The 13,464-nt window shown below is 31.4% G+C and overlaps 1 protein-coding gene across 5 annotated transcripts in view; it reads left to right on the top strand.

Moving 5' to 3' along the window:
- Nucleotides 1-13,464, top strand: part of LOC129905198 (nitric oxide synthase) — an 822,682-nt gene that overhangs the window by 629,296 nt on the left and 179,922 nt on the right. The window lies entirely within an intron of this gene.

Raw genomic sequence — 13,464 nt, forward strand, 5'->3', positions numbered from 1 at the left:
GCGGCCTAAACGACTTTGCAGCCGGCTGGAAGTCGCAATTTTTGTTCAAAAAAAAATATAAAAATACGATATTGTAGGTCTGAATGTGGTCTACAAATTTTATTCAAATAATTTTTTCGATATTCATCACCCAAAAATAGATTTTGTCAAAAAACAAATGGCATGTCCTAAATTTTTGACTTTTTTAATCGATATCTCGAAAACGGTTCATGATACACAAAAAATGTGTATGCATGAATTGTAGAACTCGTTAAAAGCTACAAAAAAGCATCTTGTAAAATTTTTTCGCATCTCGTCAGATAGCCGAGTTATTGTCAAAAAACCAATTTTATCCTTTTTTTCAAAATGGCGGAAAAAGCTCATAGGAAATCTTGGTCGAAAACTTCAAGTTAAGCTTTTTTAAGCATCCTCTACAACATATCCAAAATTTAGCTTTCTCGGTCATTTTGCATTTCCAAATGTATATAATGACTGGCCTACGTCCCCTTATGATAAATCAATTTTTTTTGTTAAAAATTAATATTTTTGCTATTAAAATATAATTTAGAAGTGTCAACTCATATGAAAACATATTTATCTTACAAAATAACCCAGGTTATGTATTCAAAATAAGCTCCGAAACATGAGTACCTCGGAAATCGAAAATATTTTGAGGAATTTATGGGAATCTTTGAGAGTGTATATTTCACGTTTGGTAATTGTTTGAAAAATTTTGTTAATGTTCTTTTGTTTATTTAAGTGTTGTTGTAAGACGTATAACAAAAAAAAAATTAAATTTATAAAATTATATATGAGTTATTCAAATTTCTTTGATAAATGGCCAAAAAAAAAAAAATTATTTTTAAACTTAATTAAAAAAAAAAAAACATAAAATCATATCGATAATTTTTTTATATTATTTTGCCTTAGGCCTATACATAATATTGGCAAAGTTTGGTCTGCTTCTGTTCGCGATTACCAGAGATATTCACATTTATGTGCTACGAGTCAAGTACTCAAAATAATTCATTTTTTGAGAAACATCTTCAAGGGGATCACAAAAATGAAAAAATCGATGTTTTTAATAATTTTTAGCCATACACAAGTAACAAAAAGCTGTTTATGTAATTAAAAATATTTTAAATATTGTTTTCAATAAGAAAAAAATTATATTTTTCTGCATACTAAATTTTTAATGTAATTACTTGACTTGGCCACGCTCTACTATGTTTTATAGCGTATTTACCAACCTCGCCGATATACGAATTTACGAAAATGCAAATAAAACGTTATTTCAAAATTTGAAAGCGATTGACAAAAAACTATTCGAGATTTGCTATGAAACGCAAATAAACATACGATTTTTTTATATAGAGAAGATAAACAAAACAAGTTGACTTCAACTTAAGATTTCTCAAAGTAGAAAAAAGATATTGAAAAGATTTAAACGGGCTTTAAAAGAAAACATTTAGTTCTTTTAGAAACTGTCACAAATTTATATAAAATAAATCACCAAGTTCAAGAACATAACCTCAAAAACTGTTAAAAAACGACATTTCAGATTTTCTAACGGGAATGTTTCAAAAACGTGATATGATAGAATTTTTCTGACTTCGGATTCGAGTTCAGCACACCAAAAACCTTACGAAAAGTATATTTTTGTTTATATATAAAAAAAAAAAATTAATTTTGCTCACAAGTGGCTTCTTCAATAAATGTTAATTTCATAAATTATACTAAACAAAAAGTAATAGGTTGTTTAATTTGTTAATTTGTAATTTTTTTACTATTCCTGCCATAAAAACACAAAAAAAGATATTAAAACTCCAAAAACTTAGCTGCAAGTATTTAAGATAAACTTTTGTATGGGCTCGACACACTGTGCGGCGCCATGTCTCGTCAAGTGATTGAAAAGATTGGTTTTCCCTCTAATTAGGATCATAAACTAGGTACACACTTAATGAACAATGAACATGTTCCGCTTTCCAGGTCAAAGAGTTATTTTTTTCTGTTTTAGTTTCTGGGTGATCCAACAGAAAACACATAAATTCAGTCCTGAAAAACTTTCAAAATAGCATTTGAAAGATCACACAATATGTGTATCATCATTCATCTTTCTGCAGTCCTTCCTTCAAATGCAGATAAAATCATTTACAATTAAATTTTGAAATCAAGAGAAAAAAGAAAATAGTAGAGAAATAAAATTATGACTGAATAAAAAAAAAACAATCTAATAGACTGAAAGAAAACAGTAACTGAATATAAAACAATTCAAATGAAAAAACTATCGTTTGAAAAAACTATTGCAATGAAAAAACTATTCAAATGAAAAAACTATCGTTTGAAAATACTATTCAAATGAAAGAACTATCGTTTGAAAAAACTAGGGTTGGGGTCGAAATTCTGTATGTTGCAAAATTCTGTATTCAAAATACTGTATGCCAAAATACTGTATGTCAAAATTCTGTATATTCAAAATGCTGTACGAACAAAATTCTGAAAGTCAAAATTCTGTATAGCAAAATTCTGTACATTAAAATTCTGTATAGCAAAATTCTGTAAAAATGCTGTAAAAAATATCGTTTTTTGTAAAAAAGTGCGCGCGCACTTTTTTACATTATCAAAACGATATTTTTTGCATCATTTTTACAGAACTTTTAAATACAGATTTATTTAAAAGAGGTTTTACTATGAATTTCTAAAAGATCAACTAAATAAAGAGGATAAAAGGAGAGAGAAGACAAAACTCTACACTTATTTAATAAACAATCTGAATTGAACCATATTGCATACCTTAAACGGATTGCAAAAAAAATTAAATTTATATTGATTTTGACAATTTTTGTAAAATGTATTTTGTTTGTTTAAGAAAAGTTTGATTTGTGTTCCTAGAATTGATTTACTTTTTTACTTTAATAATTTACTTCAATAATTAAAACTACAACTTTAATGTCAATAATTATATTTAAAGCTAGTATTATGTGTCTTTTTTATCAAAGGAAATTTCTTGAAAAATACTGTATTGAAAATACAGTATTTTGCCGTACAGAATTTTACAAAACAGAATTTTGCAAGTCAGTATTTTGTTCATACAGTATTTTGACGTACAGAATTTTGTATTTACAGTATAATGACGTACAGAATTATGGTCTTACAGTATTTTGACCCCACAGAATTTTGTCGTACAGAATTTTGACAAGCAGAATTATGACCCGTTCCCAAAAAACTATTCACATGAAAAAACTATCGAATAAAAAACACTATTCAAATGAAAAAACTATCGTTTGAAAAAACTATTCACATGAAAAAACTATCGAATAAAAAAAACTATTCAAATGACAAAACTATCGTTTGAAAAAACTATTCAAATGAAAGAACTATCGTTTGAAAAAACTATTCACATGAAAAAACTATCGAATAAAAAACTATCGAACGAAAAAACAACTATCGATAGTTTGATAGTTTTTATTCGATAGTTCCCATCACTAGTCATGACCCCGTGACTCCCCCCCTTGTATACAAAGTTGGCCACAGTATGCACGCATCAAGACAAACAAAAAAGGAAACTAGTCCGGCCTTGTAACAATTCTATCCACACTTGGATTTTTTGTTTCTATTTATTCCTGCCGGCATCTGCGTGTTGTTTTTTTAATGTATTTGAGCTCCAAATGCGGATACGGATGTCATAAGACACAGCTTGTATAATGGAGCTTATGGAGATTCGATATAAATGAAATATTAACTAACTTAATTTTATTTAATTCTAATAATTAAAACTAGAAGTAAATCGCTATTTGGAATTAACGAATTAAAGTAACGAGTTTCTCATTATGATTGATACCTACTTCCATAAACCAAAAATACCAACACTGGAAACTTTCGTACGTCTTTCCCCCAAAACCCTTTTGTGAACAGTGCTGTCTGTGAATATATGTGAAAGCCACCACGTTGGTAAATGACGTTAGCACGCACACATTTATAGATTCACGAAATTCACCACACCTCGCAGCTTGTAGGCAAACGTCAGTTGACCGCCGAGTTTCCAGTCTTGGTATTTTTTGTTTATGCCTACTTCTTGTTAGCTGTAAAATGTGAAATGATATCAAATAACAATAGGCGTGTTTTTTTGGCACCGCTATCCCTATCTGCAGTGGGAGCTTCCATGTATTACAAATACAACACCCAGCTGCGGATAAAACTTAAACTTAAATCTAGCTGCGGATAAGAAATTGACATTTTTTCGAGTATCGATACTCGATCGGAGAAAATTTCGGATAATCGGATAAATCAAGAGTCTCGAAGCTATGTTCGCAGAGTGCAATCTGCAACGTACTTAAAGTGCGTTCTTTTATTTAAGTTTATTTTGAATTAGTATTGGAACGCACACATAAAATTATTTCTACATTTCATTTATATACATATTTACCATTGATGAAAACTTAACCTACTCTAAACTTTAAATGCTTTTTAGTGAAATAAAATCAAGGAACAAGTCGCACATAATTATTATACGGTGTTTAATATTTTTCTGTAATGTCGTTTTTATTTGCAAAAGTATTTTTTTTTTCTTTCTAGCGCCATATTAAAAAAAAACTAAAAAAATTGTTTTTGACATCAAGAAATAAGTTGTCTGCATCATTGCTTTTAATTTTGGTATGCAGAAACTTTCAAAAAATGAGTTTGGATATGTCCACTTTTTTCAAATTTATGAATCTGACAGCTAGAAGTGGATGTAAAGTGAGGAAAAAGGGGAAAAGTCTCAGATTTCATGATCTGTTTGAGACTTTAGCCATAACTACAATGACCTAAAAAGTGAAAAAGTGGGAAATTTACAAAAGTAAAAATTTTTCTTTTATTTCTAGCGCTATTTGTTTTAGGAAAAAACTACAAAAATTGTTTTTTAAAACAAAAAATAAGCTTTCTGCATCATTATTTTTAATTTTGTGGACAGAAAAACTATCACAAAATGAGTTTGAAAATTTTCACTTTTTGACTTTTTGCAAAAAGTGGCCGTTGTAGTTATACCTTAAAGTTAAGTAAAAGTTATTTATACAAATTTTGACCCTTATTGTCAAAATTAAAAAAAGTCTTCCACATTTCACATATACGAATTTCAATTTCGATCTTTCGACCCTGCATATAAACGGGCCACCTATAAAAACTCCAAATTCATGAACGACGACTGTACCCAAATCTACGAACATATCCCAATATGTCAAAAACTTATCCGAAAGCAAAACCCAAATAAAAAATCAAACTTTGAACAAATGCAGATGGATGTACAAATGGAAAATAAGGAAAATCCATTTTTAGTAATTTAATTTGGTCTGTTTCATTTCTAACGTTTAAAAATCAATAAATTATGCGTAAAAACTACTCAAAAATAATCTTGAATAAAATTCGGTTTTGTTGTTTTTGTTTTATTATCTGACAGCTAGACAGCTGCGGATGGGCAACTGCGGATACGTTTTTTTGGGAAATACAATTTGGCTGCAGATAGCGATGCCAAAAAAACACGCCTAATATTATTATACACTGCCGGTCACTTGAATACGTCCACATTTTAGTTCATCTTATTTTTAGCCTGGCTTGGTATTTATTGCAATGGTACATTTTTTTTACATACGTAACGAGAGAACATCTTTATGCGCTTAGCTTAGGAGAAAAAAAATTGTCTTGGGACCTACCGTTCTTCTCACACTGTAGCTAGACAAAAACTATTCATAAAAACAAGTATATTTTTTGACTCATCTGAATAGACTCAAAAGCAAAAATGTTAATAAATGATGAGTTGCATGGGTCCAAATTGTGTCTGTCAATAAATCTGATTGTCTATAACCTATAAGGACGAAAGAAGTCTTTGAATTAGGCCGAAATAAACGATGCATTGGGACAAAAATTAACACAAGTTAAAATTTAGTATGCAGTTATTAGCGCAATATCCAAGGGTATAGAAACAACATTTACAATCGAAGTTGCTTAGCCACAACATTGGCCGATAGATGTGCAATGATCTGAACAGCATGACTTCGCGCTAAAAATTAAGCTGAAAACCGGTATGAAATGCAGTTTAACGACGGCAAAACGGGTTGTCAGAAGTGGTAAACATTTGAGAAGAACAAATCTTCGCAAAAACTACCACTTTACAAACCACGAAAAGAAACTCGCCTCCAATAGTAAAAAAAACTGTGTTAGAAATTGCAGATCGAAAGTTTTGTAGAAAAAAATAGCTTGCACTTAATGAAACTCCCTTCACAGTTATGCAGACAACTTAAAATAATCCTTCTCTCTACGAAGGTCATACAAATAGGAATTTAGACCTCAGGGTTAACTTAATTCATTTTTTTCCTTTGTAAAATCACCGGTTGGAAATTCGACTTTCACGACATGTTTTTTTTTTTTTACTATTGGAGTATGTGGATTGTGGATTAAGTGGATTGTTATTTACAATTACAATAAAAACAGGTTTCACCGTTTAATTTGGAAAGTTGTAAATGACAACTGTTTTTCACAAATTTGTTGACCTTCTCATCGCTTTGTTTGTTGACCTTCTTAGTGCTTTGTTTCTTGACCTTCTTATCGGTTTGTTTGTTGACCTTCTCATCGCTTCAAAAAGAAAAAAAAAATGATTAAACAAAATAAAATTTATATCGCGGGGTTAATTCGCGACAAAAAAATATTTTGATTGGAAAATTTTCCGAAACAATTACGCACAATCTCAAAGTTAGTGAGTGGCAAAAAATGTTCCAAATTCTTAAATCGAATGGCATTTTAGTTGACAAAGACTGGAAATACTTGAGGGATGTCGTTTGGCAAAATTTGAGGCGTAATACTGTGGTAAGTATTATAAATTATTGCTAGTGGTGAATTTCAACACCTAAAATTAAGCAGATTTCTGTTAAAAACGTTCGTCCCAAAACAACAAAAATGAGTCATCCCAAAGCATCGAAGATGAACAAAGCCGAAGCAACGAAGATGGTTCTTTGGAACAATCAAATCTGAGCACCGGTGAAAAGGAGAAAATGTAAGAAATGAAATGCTTGATTTGGTCTGATGAACTATGGACATACCTTTTTCTTTATACCCTTCAAGCAAACAGGTCCGACTTCGGTCCGAATCCGCTCCGCCTGAGGGAAGCTGAGTCCGACTTCGGATCAGAAACTGGTCCGAAGGCGGCTGAAATTAGTATGGAAATTATAATCACCGCGAAGTCGATTGCATATGTATTAGTGTGGTGAAAATCTCCATTCCGAGAAAACGGAGCCGAAGGCGGACCTGAGTCGGAGCAGCGAAAACCTACCAGAAAGAGGAATAAAAAAGGGATGACGTTTCGCATTTGCGACCAAAAAAAGAACAAAATTTATTTTTTTTTTTCACTGAAACTGTTTTATTTTTTTTTTATTTTCTTTATTTTATTTTCACAAACACAATTTTTATAACTATTTTCTGGTGAAGGTCAGCGGCAGGAGAACTCGATGTAATTCGACAAATTGTGCATGTTGAATGTATGTGGGTGCTGGTGGCGTCAGGCTGCCGAAGAAGATTTCCTAAGAAAAACACATAATGATTAGTTTATTATTTAAAAAATCACTGCGCGAGCACACACCCATATTTTATCGATAAATTCTTTCTTTGCCTTAAAATGATCCCATATTATTTAATATTTATTTAATTTAATATTAAACAAGGCGAGATACGACACGCCACAAACACTGCAAGAAAAAAAATAAAATGAAGTTGACGCTTTGTTTTTCTGTTCCCTTTGTCTTTCCTTCGTCAATTTTCCTTTTCGCACTTTTTCACCACGATTCTCGTTCGACTTTTGTGTTCATACACAAAAAGTTGCAAGTGTGTGAGTGCAAGCCCGATTTTCGCGGTCTGAGGTCGGAGTTTCTTTGTTGAACTCAGTTTTCTTGCTTGAAGGGTAACAGAACACATCAAGAACCAAAACCTAGCCGAAAAAGAAAAACGCAACAACTCTATGACAATGCCGATGTTATTGTCTCTCTAAGAAAAAGAAGGTTACAGCTGGAGATTTATAATCTTCAGCTAGATGCTCTCAAAAAAAAAAAATTGGGTTTACCAAAAAGTGAATACACCACTGCCATTGATAAAGAATATCCAGTTTCAAAGAGTTACGAGTGCGGACAACAAACAACTGAAAAAGTTATTGAATTTCATGGCTATGATATGAGAGAGATAAATGAAAGAGATATGTAAATATTTTTATTTTTGTTTTAGAGGCTTATTTATTTTTTTTTATTAAATAATAAATTTGTATATATTTACAATAAAATAAACAATAATGTTGTTTTTGAAGTTCCGAATAGTTTTATTATGTCTTTTTCGATTGGCCGTCCATAATAGTTCGGAAGTATTCAAAAGCCTTCTGAAAGTGTTTTATTCTGACGAACATGGCAGATGGAAAGCTTCTTGGAACAGAAATAAGAAATTCTGTTCTTGATTTCGAATCAGAATTCAAATCAAAATAAATATTTAAATACTTAAACGTCAAACATGTATGTATATGTATAAGCAAAATATATATCTGTGATTATGTACCAACACAGATATACAATTTCAGAATTGAGTGAAAGCTATTCAAATTGTTTTAATGGATTTCAGAATGCAATTCAAATAAGTAATTGGTTTCATCTTGTCGGGAAAATGTTTGTCAAAATTATGCAGCATTTAATAATTTGAAATGCTTTTTTTGGTTGCACTCTCAAATGGTTGAGGCATGGAAATTTTATTTTAAGACTACCAATCGCATTCTCTATTATCCTCCTTGTTGATTTGTGCGCTCTATTATAACGGTCGATAACTGGAGATGTGGTTCTCGTAACTGGTGTCATTAGCCAATCTTTTAATGGATACCCTGTGTCCCCTAGCAAAACGCTGTTAGGAAAAATGCTTTTTTTGGTTGCACTCTCAAATGGTTGAGGCATGGAAATTTTATTTTAAGAATACCAATCGCATTCTCTATTATCCTCCTTGTTGATTTGTGCGCTCTATTATAACGGTCGATAACTGGAGATGTGGTTCTCGTAACTGGTGTCATTAGCCAATCTTTTATTGGATACCCTGTGTCCCCTAGCAAAACGCTGTGAGGAAAAGGTCGAAATCCGTTTTCAAATGTTGAAAATAATGGGCTTCTTCTGAGTACTCGCGCATCGTGAACACTACCGGGCCAATTAATGTAAGCATTATAAAATGTATAGTCGGGGCCGCAAACGACCATACAATTTATTGAGTGGTTGCCGTGTCTATCGACATACGTTGATTCAAACTCGTTAGGTGAATCAATTTTAACAAGCGTTCCGTCGATACATCCATAAACAAATGGCATACCTTTAGAAAATAGTTATTAGTTTTAAGTGCATTCATTTGTAAGATAGATTATATTTACCGGCAATATTATAGAATCGTTCTCGAATTCTTTCAAAATCTTCTGGCCAACGTACAGTATTTTCAAAGTAAGTATCAACAATGGCAGAACAAACACGATGCACTGTTCTGCATACCGTTTGATATTGTCCACCATTTCCAAGCCAATGTAAAGCTGTTAGAAATTGTTGTGCCGGTGTAAGGGAAAAGTTTTTACTCGACTGATTTGCAATGTGGGGTCCAATTTGCCTTATAATTTCCTCTGCCTTAGCACGTTTTAACCGAAACTTTTCGTTGAAAATAAATTAATTTGAAATTTCAAAATTAATTCGCAATCGATATATTTTTCTTTGTCTATTAAAATCTTCACTTATATCACTGTCCGTGCTATTATGCCTCCGGCGTAAGGTCATTTTTAATGCGATTTCTTACGAAAATTACAAATTGTAATTTATTCAACACACGATCTTTCTACTGCAAGAATTTTTCAGTAACTGAACAAATTTGTAAAAAATTTTGATTTCGTGAAACACAAACTTACAAAAAAATATAAATGTTAACAAATTTGTACTTGTAGGTGAGAGTGGGGCCAAATGTAACACTTTTTTCTAAAATCGATGGTTCTCCTACAAATTTGAAAGTGGGTCAACCAGATCTTTTTTAAATTAAAGACCCATGTTTTAGCTCCAAGATCCATCATACAAATTTAGCAAAACATAACGGTAATGTTGAAAAATAAAGCTTCAAAAAAAAAATCGTGTTGTTTCAACTTACCCCACATACGGGGCAAAGTGTAACACATACCGGGGTAGGTTGTACCAAGAACTAAAAATAAGAGAAAAATACCTTTATTTGTTTATATTTATTTATTTTTAATTAATAACAATAAAAACAAACCTCAGTCATGAAATTTTGGTGCAAATTTGTAAAAAGTGGAGCAAATCCAAGATTTCCAGAGAAAATTTGACAGTAGTCTTAAATAAAAGTTATTAGAATTCATAAATTGTTTTATAAGCTTTATGAATTCAAGTGGTGGTTCAAAAATGTGTTTCCAATTTCAAAATAAATACAAATTCAATTACAAGCATTCATATTCAGGGTTGTTAATTATATTAGGTAAACAATTTTTCAGTATATAGGTAGGTTTTTACATGGTACAACTTGCCCCGGAAAAATGTTACAACTAGCCCCAGCATGAAATTTGGCACATAAAATCAATTTAAAAAAAAAGCGAAACTGTTATAGACATAAAATATACACACAATTTGAGCCAAAACACAGTTGCATATAACAAAAAAACACTTAGCACTCTATCTTTTTCGGGTAAAGAGGTAGACCAAAAATAAAATTAAAAAAAAAAGTTACAAACATGCATTTTTTGGGCACCACTAGTGTAACTTCTCACCCTGTCGTCTAATCTTCATTTGAAGAAAATGTGCCGGTAGATATGCAAAAATTGAGCATTTTTCTCCTTTACGCGTTTCTTAATATTGAAAGGAACATCGCTTTTTTTAGCTGTTAATTCTTACCCCTGTTACATTTAGCCCCACTCTCCCCTACGCAACAAAGAAAATTAACTTTTGGTGAAACTGAAATAAAGAAATTTCTACAAATTTCCCTTTGTAAACAACAAATACATTTTTGTAATACAAAAATTTTGTGAAACAGAAAAAATCGTTTTTTCCACAAATTTGTTAAAAAAGTGCTTGTAATCTACAATTTGTAAGTTGGTGAAATAGACCACTGCAGTGGTCTGGAGTGAGAACTGATGAAAATATAGCATAATTATGTTATTATTGCAAATAGACTGCATTTAAAATAAAAGAAACGGTGACAGGGCGGTCTTACCCCAATTTAGGGGCAAGACCGTTTTTTGTAAGATGTTTTTTCAAAACTTATTATCTTTTGGTCAATACTTTTAATTTTTTTTATATATGAGAGTATATATATATATACAGTGCTGCTAAAAACATTCCGGATTTTTTTGTCATTTTCATCAAATAAAATTTTATACCACAAACCTGGAACAAAATATTGTTTTAATATTTTTTCTAGATCGTTCATATATCAGTTAAGCAATTTCAACAAAAAATAATGATCTTTAACACATACAAAAAATTTAAAAATTAAAAAATGAAGCAAAGCCAGAATTTCAGCTGTGAAAAACTAACCGGATTTATTAATGTTAATGTTCAAAGTTAATATTTTGCTCAAAAACCTTTGTTTTCGAAAACTGCTTGGCACCAACGAGGCTTGGACTTTGCCAAATTATTTCAAATAGAACTAGGAATATCTTCCTAGTCATTTTTCAAAGCTGCAAGTACGTTAGTTGCTGAGGTGTGCTTTTTCTTCTCTACCTGTCACTTAAAGATTGCCCACAAATTTTCAATCAGGTTCGGTCGGATAAATTGTTCCGGCTATTCCAAGCCAGGAGTATTGTCTACCCCGAACTGCCTTTTTATGAGCTTTTAAAAATTTTTGGCATCATAACTTGCAGGAAGAGCCAATGTAAAGGCACTTCTTTCTCCTTTTATGGAGCCATTATCGACTCCAACATCTCTCCATTCTGAAAATGATCCATAAATCCGTTGATTCTGTGTAACGGGGTAGAGCCTGTAGCTGAAAGAACCCCCAAACCATTACTGATCCTCTGCTGTGTTCACGGTAGGGAGCATATTTTTTTGGTTTTAAACATGTCCATGTTTGAGAGCCTGGCTGCCAATTTACAATCGGAATAGACCAAGTTAAAATTGCTTTTATCATTGAAAAACATATTTTTCCGTTTTGTTATCGAGCTATTTTTGTAAATAAAACCATGATGAAGTATTTTTATTTTAAAATTTAAAGATCTTTTAACTGCCAACTTTTTTAGACAATGCTTAGTATTAAAGAATGGCCTTTTTCCGAGTGGAGAGAGATTAAGACCAAGTCTCTGAAAGCCTTCTTTACTGTACTTGATGTTGAAGGCAGATTAAGCTCCTCACAAATCGTTTAAGAAGCCGCATAAAATTCTTTATTCGCCTATCCTTTTTTAAGGATATTTTGTTATGGCATCCACCCAAGTGATCTGCTTCAACTGATTTTTCTCTTTTTTACTTTTTGACGATATCATACTCACTTGACGTTGCAATTTACAACATTCCAAAGGGATAACATTATGTTTTATTTCGGCTAGAAAGTGTTCTACGACTCAGTTACGAATTTTGCGACTATAATGCGTTTTTTCCGTTATTCCATTAAGGAATTTATACAATTCACAAAGCTAACAACTTTGTTTGTCACTGCAAACAAAAATTTTACAGAAGTGACGCTTTTGCCTCAACAGCGAAAATTGAAATCCTTAAAAAATCCGGTTAGTTTTGCACATACGAAATTCTGCCTTTCCTTCATTTTTCAATTTTTTAAATTTTTGAATGTATTAAAGAACATTAATTTGTGTTCAAATTCCTTGACTGATATATTAATGATAGAAAAAATATTAAAACAATATTTTGTTCCAGTTTTGTGTTATAAAATTTCAATTGATGAAAATTACAAAAAAATCCGTAATGTTTTTAGCAGCACTGTATAATGAGAGTTCCTACTGAAAAATCACAAGAGTTTTTGTGAACTAGCTCTTATTTTGAGCTTTTAGTTAACACTTTTTAAATACTTAAGAAATTAAACTTTCAATAGAAAAAAAAACGAGTTAAATAAAACGACGTGCTTAGAGTGCGGTAACTTTTAGTGGAATGATTTATTTTCCGTTTTCTTTTTCTTCTTCTTTTTCATCTTTCTTTTAAAGTGAAATAAATATGGCCGAAAGGCGCGGAATTTAAATATTATAGCAGTTAAGTTCTAGTTAACAATAGTTAAATTGGATTTTTAGTACAATTCAAATTTTAATTCAAACTATATTTAAATTCATTTTAGTTCATTTTAATTAAAATAATTCAAATTCAGTTTTTTATTGTTACAATGCCATTTGTCAAAACACCGGCCGCTTTGAAAGCCTCCAAGGCTTCAAGAATCCTCATCTGGAAGTGGGGCCAGTTTCACGATTGGGCGTCCGATTACCCCTTTTGCGGTTTTGATATCGGCGACCCTGACCCTTCCGTC

Source organism: Episyrphus balteatus, chromosome 1 (genome assembly GCF_945859705.1).
Source record: "Episyrphus balteatus chromosome 1, idEpiBalt1.1, whole genome shotgun sequence".
Lineage (NCBI taxonomy): Eukaryota > Metazoa > Arthropoda > Insecta > Diptera > Syrphidae > Episyrphus > Episyrphus balteatus.